Genomic DNA, 19449 nt, shown 5'->3' on the forward strand with positions numbered 1-19449 from the left:
TGAAAAATGACTCAAGTGAAGTCTTTAATTTCCTTTCAAATGAAATAATAATTCAGGCCTCATTCCTACTCATTATTGACAGGTGTCAGAACACCAGGTGGGGAAACATATGAAAAAAAAACACACAGTACCTGCAGTAGATTCCAATGACAATATGCATATATGAGTAAGCTGCAATAAATCTTTATAAAGATAATTTAGATTTGTAACACTCAGCTGCTCTCAGCCAGCTCCGAAACACTGGGTCCCAAATATCATGAGAGCATTGTGACTCTCATGACCTTAACATTAGCTGGTCCCAAACCCACTATACAGCTTGACACCTGTGGATTAATGCCAGAATTTTTTTTTCCTTGTTGACCTTTACATTAAGCCACCACCAGGTTCATTGAACGTCGCAGTTGATTGGCGCACATGGATCACAATTCCAACGCTCTCCCTGTGTTTAGGATAATAACATGATCATTGTGCTCTTCTCGTCTGTGTTTAACAGACAAGGCAATCACATTTTCTAGGGCTCTAGTAATGGAGCAAGAGCAAGAGTCGAAGAATAGTACGTCAAGAACTGTTAAGAGAATAATATATTCCTCTCTTTGATCAGTCAGAGACCTTTATACACAGAAAAGTCATAGTGATTTATTCTTCAAGAACTACAAGCACAATATTGAAAAAGACGCTGGTGATGCTGTTGTTCTCATATCACACTGTATTTCTAATCTATTAGATAAGAATTCAAACACTGTTCATTTGTATTTTCATGTCTTTTTTTCTGGTCGTGGCTTAATTCATTTACGGAAGGATCAAAGCACGATACAAACGACTCTCTGTGATCTTAAACAAGCAGGTCTTCAACAAAAGCCTGCTCATAACTAAAAGTCAATAATTTCTTTACAGGCAACAGCCAGGCCCTCAGAATGAGAGGGATGTCAAGTCAGTAGGTGTGTGTGTGTGTGTGTGTGTGTGTGTGTGTGTGTGTGTGTGTGTGTGTGTGTGTGTGTGTGTGTGTGTGTGTGTGTGTGTGCGTGTGTGTGTGTGTGTGTGTGTGTGTGTGTGTGTGTGTGTGTGTGTGTGGATAATAGCTGAGCTTAGTTCAGTATCAAGACCCCGGATCTCCCTCTTTTCATCATGTTAAGCAATGCACACACACACACATACAAACACAGTTCCTCTCTCCATGTTATGGGGGCTGAGAGGGGTGGGGGGTGGGGGCATGTTGGTTGCCTTGGAAACATGTCAGTCCAGATAATTATTACTGTAACTGTCTCTGCACACCCCACCTATAATAGAAATGGTTCATAAATTATCATCACTGAGTGGCAGCCTTCTGTTAGGGCTTTCTGCTTGCTGCCGCCACCCACTGGCCAGCGGAGGAAATGCAGGACGGTGCACGGTGTTAACTCGCCTTGTGCAGCTTCCTTCGTGTCTCTTATTTCTCTGCCCTCCATTGAACTGTCACAGAAAAAAAACAAATAGAAATTGTCGACTTCTTTTGTTTCCTTTTTATCTATTTTTAGTAACTTTTGCTGTGAACGTCAAACACAGATGACAATAACAATTATTTAAAAACATTAATGGCAGAATGGAAATATGGCATCATGCTGAATCTGTTTAAATATTTACAAAGGCCTATTCCCATGGCCCGTTCCCAAGTAATCAAAAAACAATTAAATATTCTTCCCAGTTGAAAGTTGCTTTTTTGTTTGTTTGTTTTTAAAACAAAATAATTCAGAGCCTTATAAAGAAGTAGTCTGGGATTGAGTAGTAATTGCAAAGTGAGTGCCCTACTTTTTCTCTCCCCCTTTGTGAAATCGGGGAAGGAACAACCAAAAAATGAAAAGCAAGAGAAAAAATGAATAAACAAACAAAAAATAGATTAAAGTAATATTAAGAATCTAAACTAGCAGCCAAAGGAAATGCGATAATTGCCTGACTGTGTATTTATCATGTCTTTTGTTTAGCAATCTTACCATTGATAAGCTATAGCAGCGTTTTTGTGCGGCAGAAGACGTCGACGCTGTTTTTCTCTGTCGCCCCGTTGCTTTTCATCACATTCAGCGCCCCCGTAACAGAAACCTGCCGTTGCATTAGCTGCTAAACAGCTGATTTTAATTCAGCTTGTTCCTATGAAGTGATCCCCCCCCCCCCATAGGAGACGAGCCCGCGTACTGTAGGGTCTTCACCACAGCGCCAATTACTGGCAAAGACGCAACTGTCTTAAATCAGCTTCCCATTCATAAACATAACTTCAACCGCAGCGGTCAGATTACTGAAAGGCAGCAGGTTGAAAAGCCAAACCTCGACAGAAACTCAAGTTTCATATCTGGTGTCGACTCGGCTCACCTCTCCCGTTTTAAAATGAGATGCCACAGCGTTTTACTTCCTGCAGCCACTCGCAGACGAGCGGCAAAGTTTTAGGCTGTTCAAATGACCTCAGCATTATGATTGTAACTCTGCGGAGAGCTTGGCAATGAAACCTTTTAATCATCAGTTGTTGTTTCTGCTGAAATCCAAGTCCATTTCTTTTCAAAGGACAGACGGTGTCACACACAAAAGGCGCCAACACGCACGCACACGCGCCGACACAATCATACGTGGCGGATCTCTTTCAAAATACGGGAAAAGGAGACATCTTCGCCGCAGTTACTGAAGAAGTTTAAATTACGCCGTCTCCCAACTTCATTTCAAACGGCGAGACTCTTTCAGGAGGAGGACCTTTGAAAAGTTGATGGCACCTCGTGTTAGCAGTTTACGGCCAGGGGTTTCGCTCACTGCACAACGCAAATCACAGGTGGGTTTCCTCATTAGGCGCCATTGACAGGCCACATAAAACAGAATGCGTCGCTCCTCCAAAAGGCTCGGCAGCCGCCATCCAGCGGGCCCTTTTGGTCGACCCCCTTCCCTCCTCGGCCCCTTGCCTCTCTTCTTCTCCCCTCCATGCATATTTCAGATCAGGGATGGATGTCAGGGAGTGCGTGGGAATTATTAATCTCCGGTTCCGTACTTGTGGTGAGCTGCTTAGGCATTCATACTAACAAAGGGCAGCGGAGTCATGCGAAGGGGCTGACAGCAGACCTGTCTGTCTGTCTCCACACATCCACCTGTCTGCTGCCTCGCACACAGACCCATGCGCGCTGCTCGCTTTCTGCGTCTCTCGCTCTCTCCAGCTGACCTTTGGAGCCGCTTAGGTTCACAAAACACCTCCAAACAGTTCCTCTCTAATGGCCCACTACTCAAACAATCGGTAGAACGACCTGAGGAAGATGATTGATCTCTGACAAGTGGCTCGATGCATTCCTGTGAGTCATTAGATCAGCCTGGATGGAGAGAGAGAGAGAGACCTATTGGAGAATTGGTACAGCTGTGTGTACAACCAGACCAGGCATTTATCTAATGTCAAGACGTACAGACAACCTTTCGTTTGATGCTGGAGGAGCCGCGGAATGACAACAGCGTTCACATCCACACCGACATGCATAAGTTCAGGCCTCCACACGCACGTACGCGCCTGAAACTCATACATGTGCTCCAATGAGATTAATGTGGAGGAAAAGACACACAGTAGCTCCCTCAGACACACACACACACACACACACACACACACACACACACACACACACACACACACACAGAAGTCAGCAGTCAGTAAAACAGTATCACTAGAGCAGCTCAGTGTCGTGGAAAAGAGAAATGTGTTCTTTAAAGATCCTCTTGTTGTGTTGTCGCACTGGGAGATAAGGACGGATTAGGCTGAGAGATGCTCTGAGCTGAGACACGCAAACATGCTGTTGAACATGGAAGTGAAGCACCAGAAGCTCTCCTCCCCAACCAATCAGCGTGTGTGTGCACATGTACACACGAGGACCGTAGGGCTACACACTGTGCTCACTTTGACCCAAAAGGTGTGAGATTTAAGGCCCAAATAATCCTAAATTAGTTGTAAATTACATCTATGGCTCTGGCTCAGCAGCTGCTTGAGTGAAAACTTTGCTTGATGTCTAAAAAATGTAAACTAGAACAGCCCAATAGTAGGAGCACAACGGGTTGTGTGTTTCATTTACAGTACATCTCTACTATGGTTAAGGCTTCTTAACTGCTTTCTATACAGATGTGTTGGCCAGGTTCAGGAGTCCACTCTCATCATCAGCAGAGGACCAGGCCCTGATTTCCCCACTGATCCTCACCACAGGTTTAGGAGTCTGTCCAGTTATCTGGTTCATTTAACCATGAGCAGGTAATCTAACAGCACTGCAATACAATGTCATTTGATCACTGGTGAATTTGGTACAAAACACAAGTATGGTTGTCCCTGTTTTTCCAGGGATGGCTGAGTAGTTCTGTACAACATCACAAACTGAGGTGAGGCCAGTTCCGCCAGAAAGTTCTGTGTCCTCAGTCTGGCTACTGTTCGGGAACTTTTCTCCATGTTATCGCCACTTTAGCTTAGATTTGAGGTACTATAGGGGACAGGGGACAGTTTTCTATGAAGGAACCTAAGTGCCTCCAACATCCCCCAAATTCTTAGGATCACACAAATCATGACAGGTACCTTTTACAAAATAGCAACAATGACAGTCATTTCTAGTGAGAAACATGTCTCACACGTTACAGAAACGGCTGCAGATTTTATAGTAACAAAGATAAAAATGTGAGGCAAGATATAGGTGAATTGAATTGAAAATAATAATGTTCCCAAACCTTAATTAGTCATTTCTGAAGGCTAATCAGGGACAGGGTGTATCATAGCTCTCGATCCTAATCAAGGCAAGAACAGCCACAACTCACACTTTTCACCCACAGTAACATCGGCCCATAGCTGGATACACCAAGGATGCAAGAGAAACTATGATATACTGTCCGGTCCAAGCTGGGTGTATGATTAGTGGTAGAGTGGAGGCAGAGGGTTAAGTGTCATGTGGCCGTATGTGGCATATATCATTTCCTGTATGGTGTTATTTTCATTCATTAAGGTTTAAGATCCCATCGCAGCATTTCCTTTGGGTTGGGGTCCAGTTACATGTTATAGTTGCCTGAGGTTGTACTTGCCTAAAACCCATAACAATCACAACTCTTATTTATTTTTGTGTATTGCTGTAACATAAGCATACAATGTAGTGATGATGGAGTCATGATGCAGAGGTGTAATACAGTTCTTACACAGGATGTCTACTGCGTCCCACAGCTGTTACATGCAGGCTAAAACAAATGCGTCCTGCAGGTTTGAGGATATAATTAGATTTTAGCTGGGGTTTGCATTTAGTTATTGTGGCAGAGGTTAGGGTTAGAGGCTGTTAAACGGGTTACGTCAATGAGGGATCCTCACAAATACGGAAGGATGTTTGTGTGTGAATGACGTGTCAATGTGAAGAGTTGAAATGGAAAGGCAAGGCCCTCAGACCTTGCAACCTCCAACACACAAAACCCCAACACACACATACACATTCACGTACCCCCAATAGCCCCCATCCACCCAGCCACCCATTTCCCCTCTATTCACCTCCATCTACCACAACTGCAATCCAGTGCCAAGGCAGCACAGATGCAAACTCCCCCCTGACCGAGCGGCTGCCAAGGCACCATTTCCAAAGCATCTCCACCAGCTGGAGACTCTCTGATGGGGCCAACACATCCATTTCTCTGGTAACTGACGAGCCCACTCACACACACAGGGACGCACTTGCATATAAACATGTATATGTACTCCAGAGAATATGTATATGCCACACACGTGCTGTGTCCTGTCAGCGCCTGCCCCCCCTCTCTGTGCAAAGCCCTCATATCACCCCTCCTTGCCCTGTTTGCTGCCAGGACTATTATCACACAGGATGTGTTGCAAGGCCACAACACAATATCTAGACACATTTACACTGTGTTGGGACACAAATGCATGAAAGAGCCCACTGTCACCTTTCCTACAACACGTGGTCATCATAAGGTTTGCATCATAAGATACCTTATATAGAAAAAAAGATCCAATATACAGTATCTAATATCTAATGGTGCCACATTATTCAACATACCATAGTTTGGTCATTGGCTCAGGATGTATGATATATATTTACATGTGGTATACAGAAGTTGAGCCATCTTTACCTGTTTGCTTTGGTAATTGTTTGGTTAATTCACTAATTCAAGTCAAATTTAAATCAAGATAAAAAGAAGTAAATGTAAATATATAGTAAAAAAACAATAGAGAATAAAGGACAGACATAAAGAGTAAATCCTGCATTATCCGCCTGTACACTTGATACTAAAATAAAATATACAATACAATAGCAATGTGTAAGAAATGTAAAGCCCATCATTTCAGTTTATGTCACATTCTGTGCAGAAAAATCACTTTGCGACCTAAGTTTAATAAAAAAAGTGGTCCCACTGGCTTAACAAAATTAGGTGTTGGTTCCTTTTACCCCAGACATCTTCTGTTTGACAAATATAGCACCATTTTCATGATTTGGCTCCACCTTTTAGAGGGGTCTAGTTAGAGATCAGTCCTTAACACACTATAGATGCTGTAAGAAAGAAAGAGGAGCTGGATGTACATTTTCCCCTAAAGAGCCGTGTTTAGACAAACAGCCCCCGTTTGTGTTAGTCTGACAATGAGGAGCACAGACAGCTTGACCTGGCATGGTGTGGCATGGAATTACACATAATGAGGAAGAAGGCAAAGGAGCGGAGGAACGTGGCTGCTGGAACGCTGCCTGAGCTTCAAACTTGGGACTCTTTGTTGTTGTTGTTGTGTTGGGGAAGTCGAGGCCCTCCGCGCTCCTCCGTCAACGCTTACACATATGAACACCACTAACGCCACTACCGCCGCCACACCCTCGCTACACGCACCCACTCCACTCGCCATCTGAGAGACGAGCCTCACCGATGCGCATGTCGACAGAACCCTGAGAAAGCCTTTTGATGTCCCTCTTATTTTTGAGGGGACTGCAGACATTTTGGATGTGGTGCCAAGAACAACAAGCAAGGAGGCAGCTGTGTGCGAGGGGAGGCGGGTCGGCCCAGGAATCAAAGATGGCTCGCGAAGAAAGGAAGAGAGCGAATCAAAGAAAGGGTCCCACGTAATTGGAGTCAGTCAGTGTCTTTAAAAAAATGACTTTGGGCCGAGGCTACTGGAAGAACACAGAGGCATAATGTTCCTGAAAACTTCAGCATGTCATCATCATGTACAGCTAGATTTCAGTTCGGACTTTGAGTCTAATTGTGCACATAAAAATACGTTCATTGCACAGTTAAGCTTCATTTTTATAATCTTGTCCATTTAAGTAAAAATCAAAAAGCTCTAATAACACAGGAGCCTGTTCCAATTGAGGGTGTGTTCTCACATCTGTGTCATAAATTTGTTGCTTTCAGTGCATCGGCAATATTGATGACAAAAGTATCAATATACATGTTTGCATGAAATACAGGAACGGTCTTTGCTGCCTATGCTGAACTCTACGCATCAGCTTACTTGGAAATCAATCGGACCTAAGTGCATCTGGTGTCTGCGCAGAAAGTCCCGGGTCCTGTTCACACGTGTGACGCAGCCATTTAAAGTGAGTCTCTGTATGTGTGCTGTCGACAAAAGCCCTTAAAGAGACTAAAACAGTAAAATGTGTCTAATGACTGACGTCATTCAGCTCAGAAGAACTTTAGTCCAAAATCAGGAATTAAGAGACGTGTCACAGGAACGAAAACAGAAGGAGCTCCTCTTTAGAGACAGTGAAAGTGATTATTATTATGAAGCTATTTATAGACAAACGGGAGTATTTTTCGTAGCTTTTGTGGAAGTTAGTCTGACAAATAGGCAAAATGATGTGGCTGCACAGATGCTTTAGTCAGTAGCTGTTTCCTCACACTTTTTGACAGCAACAAAAATACATTACTGGCAATATACTTTGCGCTTCATGTCGTAAAACTCCTTAAGAGCAATCCTTCAAGCGCAGTCTGTGAAGTTAGTTTACAGTTAACCGTCCATCTCTTACAGTTAAGTGAACTTTATGCTACAAGTCCTCTGTTTTTCTATCCTCCACACTCCATTACAGCTGGGGAGAAACAGCCTCTTAAGAGATATCCAGACATTTCCCGAGGCTTTGTGCCCCTAGGGCCTCCCCTCTCTTCGCCCTTAGCAGGAAGAAATCAGCAGCTTAAGCAACAGCATCTCCTTTCCCCGCGGCTACTCCGAGTATACACACAAATTGCTAATGCCTGGAAATCGCATTTCCCCATCACTTTACAACAATCGCTTCTTAAAAGCATGCCTTTTTTCCGCCAGTTTAAGACACGTAAGGAGATAAAAAGACAAAGCGGAGGAGGAAGATGTTTGGGCGAGACGCTCCTTTAAGCTGCTGTCCTGGAGAATAGCGATGTAATTGTTACGCTCACACAACAATGATGAGAAACAGAAAAAAAGTGGTGCCGAGTAGAGAGGCGCAAGTTACAACTATAAACTATAGAACAGACAGCAACGGAGCTGAGAAGCACAGTATATATTAGCGTAAACAAGGGGTGGGTCTTATTTATATGTATGTACATATATTTATGTATATATTATGGCAGTGATTTGACTTCTTATACTGGACATGATTTATTGATTTTATTTTATTTTTATTATTATTCATTTATTCAGAGCATTTGTGCTCATAACACACTGTTACCGCAGCTACAGCAACTAACACCTATTGTCAGTACTGAGAACAACAGCAGGCTATTAGGAATGTAAACCAGGTGAGAGAAGAGACGTTACAAAGGGTTGTTGGTGAAAGAAGACTTGATGAAGACAGGATGAAAAGGTAAAAGGATGAAAGCGAGGGAATCCCCCTCACACCCTTAACTGTCAAGTGCTCTTCGATTTGTGTTCCCGCCCCCCACTTTACGCCGCTCTTCTGCTTGCCTCACCTTTCTGTTACCTGTTCCACTCTGTCTCTGCTCTTGTTGCATGTTTTCATCCCCTCGTCCAGAATGGACGGATGGATCACTTCATTAACATGCACAAATAAACACCTGCTCCAGAAAGTTACTGTTACCTGAACGTTAGCTTTCCTCATGTTGGTCCATGAGCAGAGCTTCTTACAGGTACTAACAAGGTACTTCCTGTTTACAGCTTGGGCATTTAGAGCAACCGAAAAATGTGATTGTGTTGTAAAATATCAAATAGAGAAAGCTGTCACAGTCCCAACATGTTGTGGTGTTAGGACATGTACTTTCAGCAGTTTCCCCACTCGCTTATCACATGAGTAATTCCTGACTGATTTACAAGTGAGGAAAATTGGGCAACAAAAAAAACAGTTTTAGCACTTTTTGTGCTTACAAAGCGTGATGAAGAACTGAATGGAGAGAGTATACAAAAGTGATAATGAGTCCCCTTTTCAGTAATGAGAAACTGCCCAGATTTCTTGTACAAAGAGACACGACACCAAGGCTGAATGTTCACGTCGTCTCAGAATGTGCTTTCACAGCCTCTAAATCATTCCCTCAAAAAAAAAAAAAAAAAAAGAGTGATTTTTTTCCCCTGTCTCTCTGTGGATAATTCTCGTTGCCATGTTCATCCACCGATGTCTGTCTCCAACTGAATCGTCTTCAGTCGTCTCCTGGGATCCCTCTTGGAGGGTTTCTCAGAATAACAAACGCGCGCAAATACAGATGTACTGTACGATGGTTCAAGCAGCAGTCAGCAGTCGGGGTGTCGGTCCGACGCGTTTTCATGTTTGAATGTAAGAAGTCATATTTGAAATGAAATCTGTCGAGAGCTGCCTGTGGTAAACACTGCCGTTTCAGGGAGACAGCTAAGCCCTACAAGGCTTTTCCGCCTAAAGGCTCCACTTAAAGCAAATTATCATTTACCTTTCGACGCGTGCCAGATCATTAGGCAGGGACATTAAAACCAGCCACCACAGCACCAAAGGGGGCTCGAGTGAACCGCTGCCCGGTACATAGCTGTATGGCAGGGTGTGTGTGTGTGTGTGTGTGTGTGTGTGTGTGTGTGTGTGTGTGTGTGTGTGTGTGTGCGCGCGTGTGAGTATGTTAAAAAGGTGTCTGCCTGCATGCAGAAGTGCTTGTGTGAGTATTTCCAAGAAAGCGTGTGTGCATGCATACTCAGTGACATCAAAGGGGCCAGCAGCCCCGGGTTTCACCATGTGCCCAGAATCATTTGACACAAGCAGATGCATCATTAAAACACTGCCACACTGCCATCGCACTGGCCAGGCGAGAGACCAAGCAGTCGCTCCTATGTTCACCCCTCATCAACATTTGCATCCCCCCCCCCTTCCTGATCTTTTAAAGCTTTAAAATTCATAAAGGTTAGGATATGAGATATGAGACTGTTTGTTTTACTGTCATTACATCTTTTCTGATGACTTTCCAGAAGAGATGGGCAAGTTTAAAGCAACACGACGGCGGGGAATCGGCTAAATGTGTTAAAAGTGTGTGTGTGTGTGTGTGCGTGAGGACGAGACAGAGAGACAGTCCTTGCCCTAGCCATGGCAACCCAGCCCTTCTCATTAAATCAGCAGAGCAGCTCGTGTCTGGGGTCGACGCTGGCCACATAATGCACGCACACACAGAGCGACAGCGGGGCAGACACTGGGCCAACGGCGGGCCTGTGATGTGGGGCCAGAGGATAGATGCGGACAGACTTCACCTTCTTCTGCTCCGCTGCTGCCGCCGCTGCTGCCGCTGCTGCTGCTGCTGGGGAACGCACAACAGATGGCTGTAACACAACTGCCTTTCTCCTCACCCCTTCCACACTTTCTTCTCGCCTGCTCTCAAATTCATCCTTCGCCCTTTCCTCCAGTCCCACTCATCTGTCCTGTACCTGACACCGAGGAGCATCTGTAGATCGTCTTCATTAAAAATACCTCATCCATAGGTTTCATAGGTGTGTGGTCCTAATACAAATGCAGTGCATGACAGTTCCAGGGGCAGGGCCAGAGAAGCCTCTTCCAACAGCCTGACTGGCCGCTGCTGGTGCCCCCCAGGCTTCATAAGCTTCATTTATTCAAACACAGGCTCTGGTGAATCTGTAGTTGCAGGGTCACATTGTGCTGAGTGTGCATTTTTTTTTTTACGCGGACCACAGTGACTAGACAGTTGCCATATCCAGCATCACACGCTGCAGCAACTGTGTTAAATATGCAACGGCCGACTTGATTGGTGGAGCCGTTCTCAACTTTCCCCTGTAGTGAAGCTGGGCTGCTGTTTAATCTGATGTTCACTGTGGGGGACGCACAGCTGCAAAGTCAGCGTTCTGCATCGGCAGTGAATGGCAACTGGCAGAATGATTGTTGGGCCAGGCTGGGCAATTTATACATGGGTAATATCTGTAAATGACTCAGCCACCATCATCATCATCTTCATCTGAGCCAAGAGTTGAGAAAAGTGGATTTCAGGCCTTATTCTGTGTTAAACTGATTAAACTTTACTCTTGGCTGTCATTGAACTCTTGTCATCCGGATTCTAGCATTTCTAGACAAAGCCCTGAGACTGAGAGACTCTAGCATAAACAAAGGAACCTCCAGTTAAGATATCTGGATAGTTTCCAAAATAATCCAGTGAAACATGTTGTAGCTGCCAACGGGGAAACCTGCATGGTTTGTTACATGCCTCCAACACTGCTGTGTTCTGATTATTTAACATACGAATATGCCTTATTATAAGTGATGTCACTGTATTACACTGTCACTGAACTACACAAATAAAAAACACTACATCTGGCTCGAAGCCAAACTGAGAACATAACACCACCAGAGGCTGAGACAGACTTTTTTCTCCCTTTCGCAGGATTTGATTAAGTAGGTTAAATAATAATAAAAGGTCACATAAATATGTTGTCCCACAGCTTGTGGTTTAATTAAAAACAAATAGGAATGTCTCTCTCCCCCCCGAACACATACAAACTAAAGTTGTGTTGAAGAAAGACGCGAGACATCTTAAAGTCAACATTTTTGCTGTTCTAGTCTCTGCAATTTCCACAGAGGAAGAGGATGTTTGGTCTGGGGTCTTAAGTCTACTGTCTAAGGAACTATAAATACACACCTAGTCACTTCCAGGTGAAAGGATGGGGCAATCCAAACACACAAACACGAACCGGGCTGAGTGAAAGAGTACAGGAGAGTGACAGAGGGGTAAAGCAGCCAAATAAAAATCTATTGAGCTTAACAATGGTGTTATAAAAATGTACTGAGGTAGTGTTTAACAATGTGGTAGGAAGAGACGGGGGGTAAATACCTCTGGGAACGATGGGGCTTGGCTCGGCATCAAAGCTTGGCGCACACAGCTTTGTCTTTAAATTCACACCATTGTCTCCTTTTAAACACACACACACACATCCATGCATCTAAAATGATGATGTAGACGGATATTTACGGGGCTAAAACCCTTTTGTTTTCCTTACTGCGGAATCCGGGGCAGACGCGGTGCTGGACGGCAGCAGGAGGACGCGCTGTTGACGAGCGCGTGTATGAAAAGCATCTGCTGTCGTTGAGGTGATGCTCGTGCACGTAGACTACATTTGGATGTGGATCCAGGTCCACTAGGGGCAGCATCGCAATTAGAAGACCTGAAAGTGGCTAAAAAAGCAGCGCAAATCTCAAACTTCTTATCTTATCTTCGAACCTTGTCTGCTAGTTGCTCCACAAGCTGCTTTTCCATTTATTTTTTCTGCTCAATGGTCATTTTACTGTCTTTCTGTTCAGTCCTGACTTCATGCCGTTAAAGCTGTTTCTAATTCACCTGGTTAACCTTCCTGTCTTGTAATTCATTTTACACAGACTGATGACAAAGCATATACTGCTTTTTGCCAGCTTGTTATCTTGGATTTATTTCTAGTGGTTTGTATCGAGAATGAGTAGTTGATGTTCGTCATTTGGTAATTGTTATTCTATGCAGACTCACTCCGGACTGGCATCAAAAATAAACATGCTCTATTAATCTGATGATCCTGTCCTTTTGTCTTTATCTCTGCACCCTAAGGTTACCCATAATACCCTTCTCTGCTTAGGTGAGAGTAGACAGGCAACATTTTAGGGGATGCCTGTATTTTAGAAAGTTAGATCAGTGAGACACTGCTTCATCTTTGTCATATTAACTCAAAGCCTGGTTTCTATTATTTCATCATCATTTTGGTAAAATACTGAATAAGATTTATTTTCAACATGTAGTTGTCTGTCTGCAAATTCACATCCAGTTCATACAGTCAACCGTCACCAAGGCAGCTTGTGCAACCAAGAGGATTATACTCTACCATTTACAGCAGCACTCACCTCTGTGATCTTGAAGCTGACTTACAGAACCACCATCAGACTTTGCAGAGATGAGCTCTCAGCTTAAATAAAATTGATAAGTACACAAATATCCCCTGCATAAAAAGGCATTTGGCAGTAAATAAGAAACATGAATATTTTCTTGCAGCCATTTTGCAAACCATACAGAAAATGCTCACAACATACTTACGAAGACTGACGAGGTGTTGCCACAAATCCCTCAATAGTGCCAGCAATAAAGTGGAGATTTATGGCAAATGTTTTCATCGTTTTGCCTCTATCAGTGGCCCCGCTTCAAAATTAATTATTGATTAATCACTTTGCTTTTTAAGCAAAAATGCAGACCAGCAATATCAAACTATCACAAAAAATGATTATGCCTCCAAATCGCATTCGTCTGGCCCATTCATTACTATTGTATTGACAAGGACCAAGTTGCTAATCGCCAAAGCCAAAGAAATAAGGGCTGTCAGCATTTCCGTTGATCGCGCTAAACCAGATATATACAACAAGATGTAAGTTAATGGATTGATCAGAGCGGGAGGCAGGGATGGCGAAGCGAAGCATGCAGGGGAAGGTGCATATGCATAATCATCAGTTTGCTTTAGTCTTAAGTCTACAGCGAAAACAGCGCTGAGACATGATGACACAGATGCTGTGCGCGAGCGTGCATGCGTGCGTGCACGTGGGCATGTGTGCCTACATATTGAAACGGCTGCTCAATTGCCAGTGCGGGCGGCCAGCAGTAAAAGGTCAAGGCAAAGTTTAGATGGCGTGTACCAGGGGCCTTAAGATATTCATAGCCAGCATTTTAGCCCGGAACATAATGAGATGGAACTGGTAAATATTTGCTGATGGCCTGAAAAATTCCAACCATGCTGGGAACCTATTTTGAATACAAAAGATGTCGGGGGAGGGTGATAAGTGCGGGTGGGGGGGATGGGCACCTGATAGCTAATTAGTACATTTTCCCAAATAATTAGAATGAGCGCTCATGGCTGATATCACACAGGAGAATGGTGTGTGTAGCATTCTGAACGGGGGATTCTGCATTTCATAGGCCACTGGCCACTTATAATCCCACCCCCAGAGGCCTTTAATGGACATATTTACCTTTGCTGCATGTTGGTTATCTGTGATTAGGATTGGCAAGTCCACGAACCAATGAGTGTGCACTTCCTGACCGCGGTGTCCGCTGCCGTTTGGCGTGAGCGAACAGGGGGCAAGAGGGTAAAAAAAAATAAGACGCCGCTCTCGCCGGCGCTGGAATAAAGAGGTCCGCGTGTCTTTTAACGGTGACTGGGAGACACACATTACACTGTGCAAATAGATCCTCCGTCTCATTATCCTGTCCTTTAAGGAAAAGTCAAACATGGCTGTTTGTGGTGCCCCCACTGTTATTACCCCTCAAACACAGACAGTCGAGACATGCAGGAAGACAGTGATGGGAGCGTGGAGCGGAGCCAACAAGAACAGGGGAGAAGGAGGAAAGGAATCCGATGCATGCCAAGCACGTGAAATGAAGGCACGTCCAAATCAAGCGCTGCAGTTTAACCTACATGTAACTCCAGCGGGTTCCTTTTATGTCCTTCTCTACGAGTCCCAGCACCGACTTTCTGGACACCACGAACATGCAGTTCAACAGGGTTCTGGCTCGGTTTGAGTATAATCAGTTGATATGATCTACAGTTATTACCTTTACTTTACCGCGTGTGCAGTGTCAATATCATTTTTATATACTTCAAAGAGATGCAAGAACGCTCACTTTAAGCCAGAAAAATGTTCTGTGGTCATTTGAAGTTAGTCAAAAAGTTAGTTTCAATGAGTTGATACGACAAAGGTGGTCATGTGGTGTTTTAGGGCACACAGACCTCTGCAGTAAAAGTCTACTGTGTCCTGTACCTTCTACCCACTCGCTGTTACCATTAATAAATGTAACTTCATTCATGCATAAATGACACTGCATTACGCCACAATCCAGCGGGTTATTGTCTTCCAGTTTCAGCTTCATTACATTGTCACAGCATTTTTAGGGCGGCAGCACTTTCACAAACGCTGCAGCGGAATCGTTTTCTCCCTCGGTCCAGTCAAGGTGAGGTCAGAGGTCAAGGCAGCGTTCCCGCCCGCTAACACCGGACACACGTCATCATCTCCCACAGCCAATACATAGCCTGGGTTGGGAATGCTGTACAGTACCTTGTCTAAACGTTAAACGCATTCAGAGTTCACCTTACACTGTAAGAACTACTACTCAAAACGTGGCAGGAGTCTGTGTTGAGTTAGTCGGTGCTCTTTACCTTTACACTGATGACAGTCGCGTCAAGCATTATTAAATCAATGCATGGAACGTCCCATTTTGTCGGCGAGGCTCCAGGGAACGGAATAACAGCATGCTTTTAGTTCCAAAGCTACGTTAGCCAGGAGAAAAAGTTTTAAAACTTCCATTCAGATCGACTCATCACACAAAAATATATATCCTTGTTATTTTCGCGACGCAAAGTAACTGTCCTTTTAGATTGATGTAAGGATCGGGACCGCGTGGGGGGGTGTACGTCTTGGTTTAGTCCATGTAGCTGCATTAGAGGCCAAGGATGAGACCCAGTCACCCCTTCACAAAGTAGTGTCATAGACTCTCCCTGCTCCTCCGCAGCCAATCAGAAGCACTGATCTCTGTACACCTGGAAGGGCGTTGTACACACGGAAATAGGCTTTCCAACCATACACAGCTCTACGGCACCGAGGAGACGACTGACAGGCGACAGCTGCTGTAAACAAACACAGGCCTTTTTCACCCTAATGGTGACACGGGGAATTGCACCAGTTGAAACCTAAAATTTTACTTTATTAAGTTTTCTTGTACAAAATAAACGTTTATGAGTAGTTAATCAAATTGTGTTAATCTGTTTTTAAAAATGCATTTACATTTCTGTGTCGCTGTTGGCCATTGGTCATTTTTGGGTTTCCAAATGGTGACCTTGGTCCTCTCCTGGACATTTTGTTTTCTTAATTTCACTACTACATAATATTCAGGTCAACAAGTTGTTTTGTAATTTTATTCTATGGAATATTTCCGCACATAAACTGCTTTTGACCTTTTTTTAAAAATTGCAAAATTAAAAACGACATTATAGACATTAAAAAAACAGGCAAGGATTTATCAAAAAATGACCTCAATATGGCGTCTTTGTTACTTTGCTTCAGTGTAACAGTAAACTAGAAGGAGTTTTCTTTCCAGTGACACCAAGCTCAATAATGTAACCCTTACAACCTACAAGCATTTTAACTTCAGTATGTTTATTAGCACAAAAGCCATACTAAATGCACAAAATTGGAAAGGTTAACATCCTTTTTACTTGCTTCATTTTAAAATCAACTGAGTGTGTCCTCCCCCTTTGCAGGAGTAGGTCTGTACAATTATCATTTCATGCACTCGGATTGTGATGGCGTTAGAGGCCTCCCTTTATAAATGTCCCTCATGTTGCAATTAAGGGGCGACCTCAGAATCCCACTGTCGATTCGATTCAAGCTGCTCTGCCCCTTGTTTGCACAGACAGTCTGAAAGCTGGAAGCAGAGCCAGACGCACATGGTCAGACTACGGCGCTGAGCTGTGAGGTGAGAAGACGAGAAGATGAGAAGCCGGAGAAAAGAGCAACGAACGAAGTGGGGCCGCGTGAAAGGTTTCTTATTGGGTTATTGTAACACAGACCTGGAAAGTTTTTCAAGGTCCTCCATAATCTACTCCAGCTTCTTACGTGTGTTGCGCGGCTGGAGTATTACAGTACACGCTATCGAGCACGGTCTTCATTCTAGGTCTGCTAAAGACAGGAGTGGAAGAGGAGGAGGAGGAGGATAACTGAAATAGAAATCTGAATTGGAAGCAAGGATACAGATCAAAATGTAATCCTGCTTATGGCTCGGTCAAGTAAAGCAGGGAGACAGAGAGGGAGAGAGCGGGGGGAGAGATTACGTGATACTGTAAATACCTCGTCCTATCTTTACAATTAGTTTCCTACAGGCACGGCACGCTCCAAAATCACATTGAACAACTTCTCTAACAGGGTCAAGGAAAACATGATTTAAGCCTCTACTATATTTACGTGCAGGGCTACAGCGGCATGCCACCATTTGTCTCTGTCTCGCTGTGTTTTAGCAACATCTGGTGCCCAGATATTTAGGTTAGACAGGTAATTAGTGGCACATATTTGTCCTAAAGACAGGTGTGTTTTCATTGAACAAATACTCCATCACTTGTTGGGACGGGGCCTGTCTGTTAGCAGAGGCCCACGAGCTGCCACAGACACAGGAGGGTTTTTGGGGTTTTTTTTTTTGATTATTATTTTCGTTTAGCTGGTCTTGACATTTAAAAAGCAATATGGCCATGTGTCCGTCGCCACGCGTCATCTGTGCACTGGCACGGCCCCGCTTCCATTACGCAACATTTGCACGACTGCAAGGTTTTCCACCAACTGTCACAGAATGCTGCCCTGCTCGCTGAGGTATTACCGTACGTTAACAGCTTCACACAGGATTCAAAATGCGACATAAATGATTCATCTGCAAACATATTCTTCTCCATCTGCATGTCTATATATTTGTGTGTTTCACATCCTGAGCAGACGGACCTCCTCCTCTAGCCGTTGTCCTCAGCTCAGACCTGTTCAGACACACTCCCATCAGCAGCGCGTTGCATCCCTCCACGCTCTAACTTCATTCTGCCTTCACGCCAGATGAAGCTGTGTAGTCTTTAAAACGGAGACGCACTTCATCATGGTCACTTGGCTCATGGCGCTAATAAATCAAGGACCGTCCGCCATTGGTACCTTTCTCTGGAAAACAAACTGCCCCTCGTGGACGGATCTCCTCAGCTGCTGCTAATGGAGGTCACATTCACAGGTACACGTTCACCCGCGTGCCGTCAAGGAAATGTCTACACGTATGTAAGCGTGAAGCAGAGGCGGCGTTTTCTAAGCGTGTACAATTCTTAAAAACATTAACGCGTATGTTTAAAGTTAGCAGACGACACTCAAACATTACAATGATTAAATGTGCATTTAAAGATAATCATCACCATCGTTACAGATTCAATCTTTGTTAATGGATCGATATATTTCTCCACCGTAACTTTTAACAACACACCCCACATGCGGGCGATTGCCCGAACAGCAGTGACCTGTGGCCGTGAATTTGTAACGCACCTGCAAAAGTCCCGCTGAAATTTCGCTGACCTCGTGCCCTGGGCAAAGACAAACGGTAAAACAAGCAATCGACACTCACCCGCGGAGCTGAAGCACAAGACGAACATTACGTCGGTGAAGGAGCACAGTGTGGTACAGTAACATATTACCAATTACAAGATCTTATTTCATGAAATTAATTAGAAAGTGCTCCATCACAGGCTTCACCTACATGCTGATATAGGTCATTATGAGGCATTAAAGGTCATTGCAGTAATCCCTGTGATATCGTGTGTTAAGTCAGGTTGCCCATATATTACAGCTGATGATTTTAATGCCACTATATTCGTTTTAAGATGAGCTTCATGAGCCCGTGGTGGTGTTAAACTGCTGAGATGCAGCACCCGGCACAAACCAACACCTTCTGTAGCCGCGTTATCCATAGAAATATATTCCTCCACATTTAATTGTAAGTGGAGGGGAAAAAGAAAACAATGAGATCAATTGTGATTCAACTCATTCCTCTGAATGGAATTATCTGCACACAAAAAGAAATTCAAAGTGTCTCTGCTGTACGGGCTCAATCAAAATATTCTGATCCTAGTTACAGAAACTGAATATGTATGAACAGCTCAAATATGCTGAATTTATTTTGAATATTTAATGAGATATAAAATATAAGTCTATTTCAGCAACTAATAAAATCAGTCTTGTATGAATGTGCCATAGATTGAAAATGAATGGTGAGAGAGGGCGAGACAAGAGGGGAGAGGGGAGGAGGGAGGAGAGGGAGAGAGAGAGAGAGAGAGAGAGAGAGAGAGAGAGAGAGAGAGAGACGAGGGAGAAAAACAAAGGGTGTCAGGGCTTCATCAACATGCTATAACTGAGTGGCACGGCCATATTTTCCAGCATCAAGCTCAGTCAAAATACCAACGTGCAAAGCCGAGCACCTCCTCCCCTCCATCTCTCCCGATCGCTCCATCTTCCTACACCCCCCCCCCCCCCCCGCCAGCTCCCTCTTTCTCTC

The 19449-nt window shown here is 44.1% G+C and overlaps 1 protein-coding gene across 2 annotated transcripts in view; it reads right to left on the reverse strand.

Moving 5' to 3' along the window:
- Positions 1-15798, reverse strand: part of znf536 (zinc finger protein 536) — a 309249-nt gene extending 293451 nt beyond the window's left edge. For both annotated transcript variants that reach the window (XM_055507612.1, XM_055507613.1), the window contains exon 1: positions 15545-15798. The gene's annotated coding sequence lies outside the window, so the exon portion shown is untranslated. The remainder of the gene's footprint in view (positions 1-15544) is intronic.
- Between the last annotated feature and the right edge of the window lie 3651 nt (positions 15799-19449).

This window comes from Betta splendens, chromosome 3 (assembly GCF_900634795.4).
Source record: "Betta splendens chromosome 3, fBetSpl5.4, whole genome shotgun sequence".
In the NCBI taxonomy this organism is placed as follows: domain Eukaryota; kingdom Metazoa; phylum Chordata; class Actinopteri; order Anabantiformes; family Osphronemidae; genus Betta; species Betta splendens.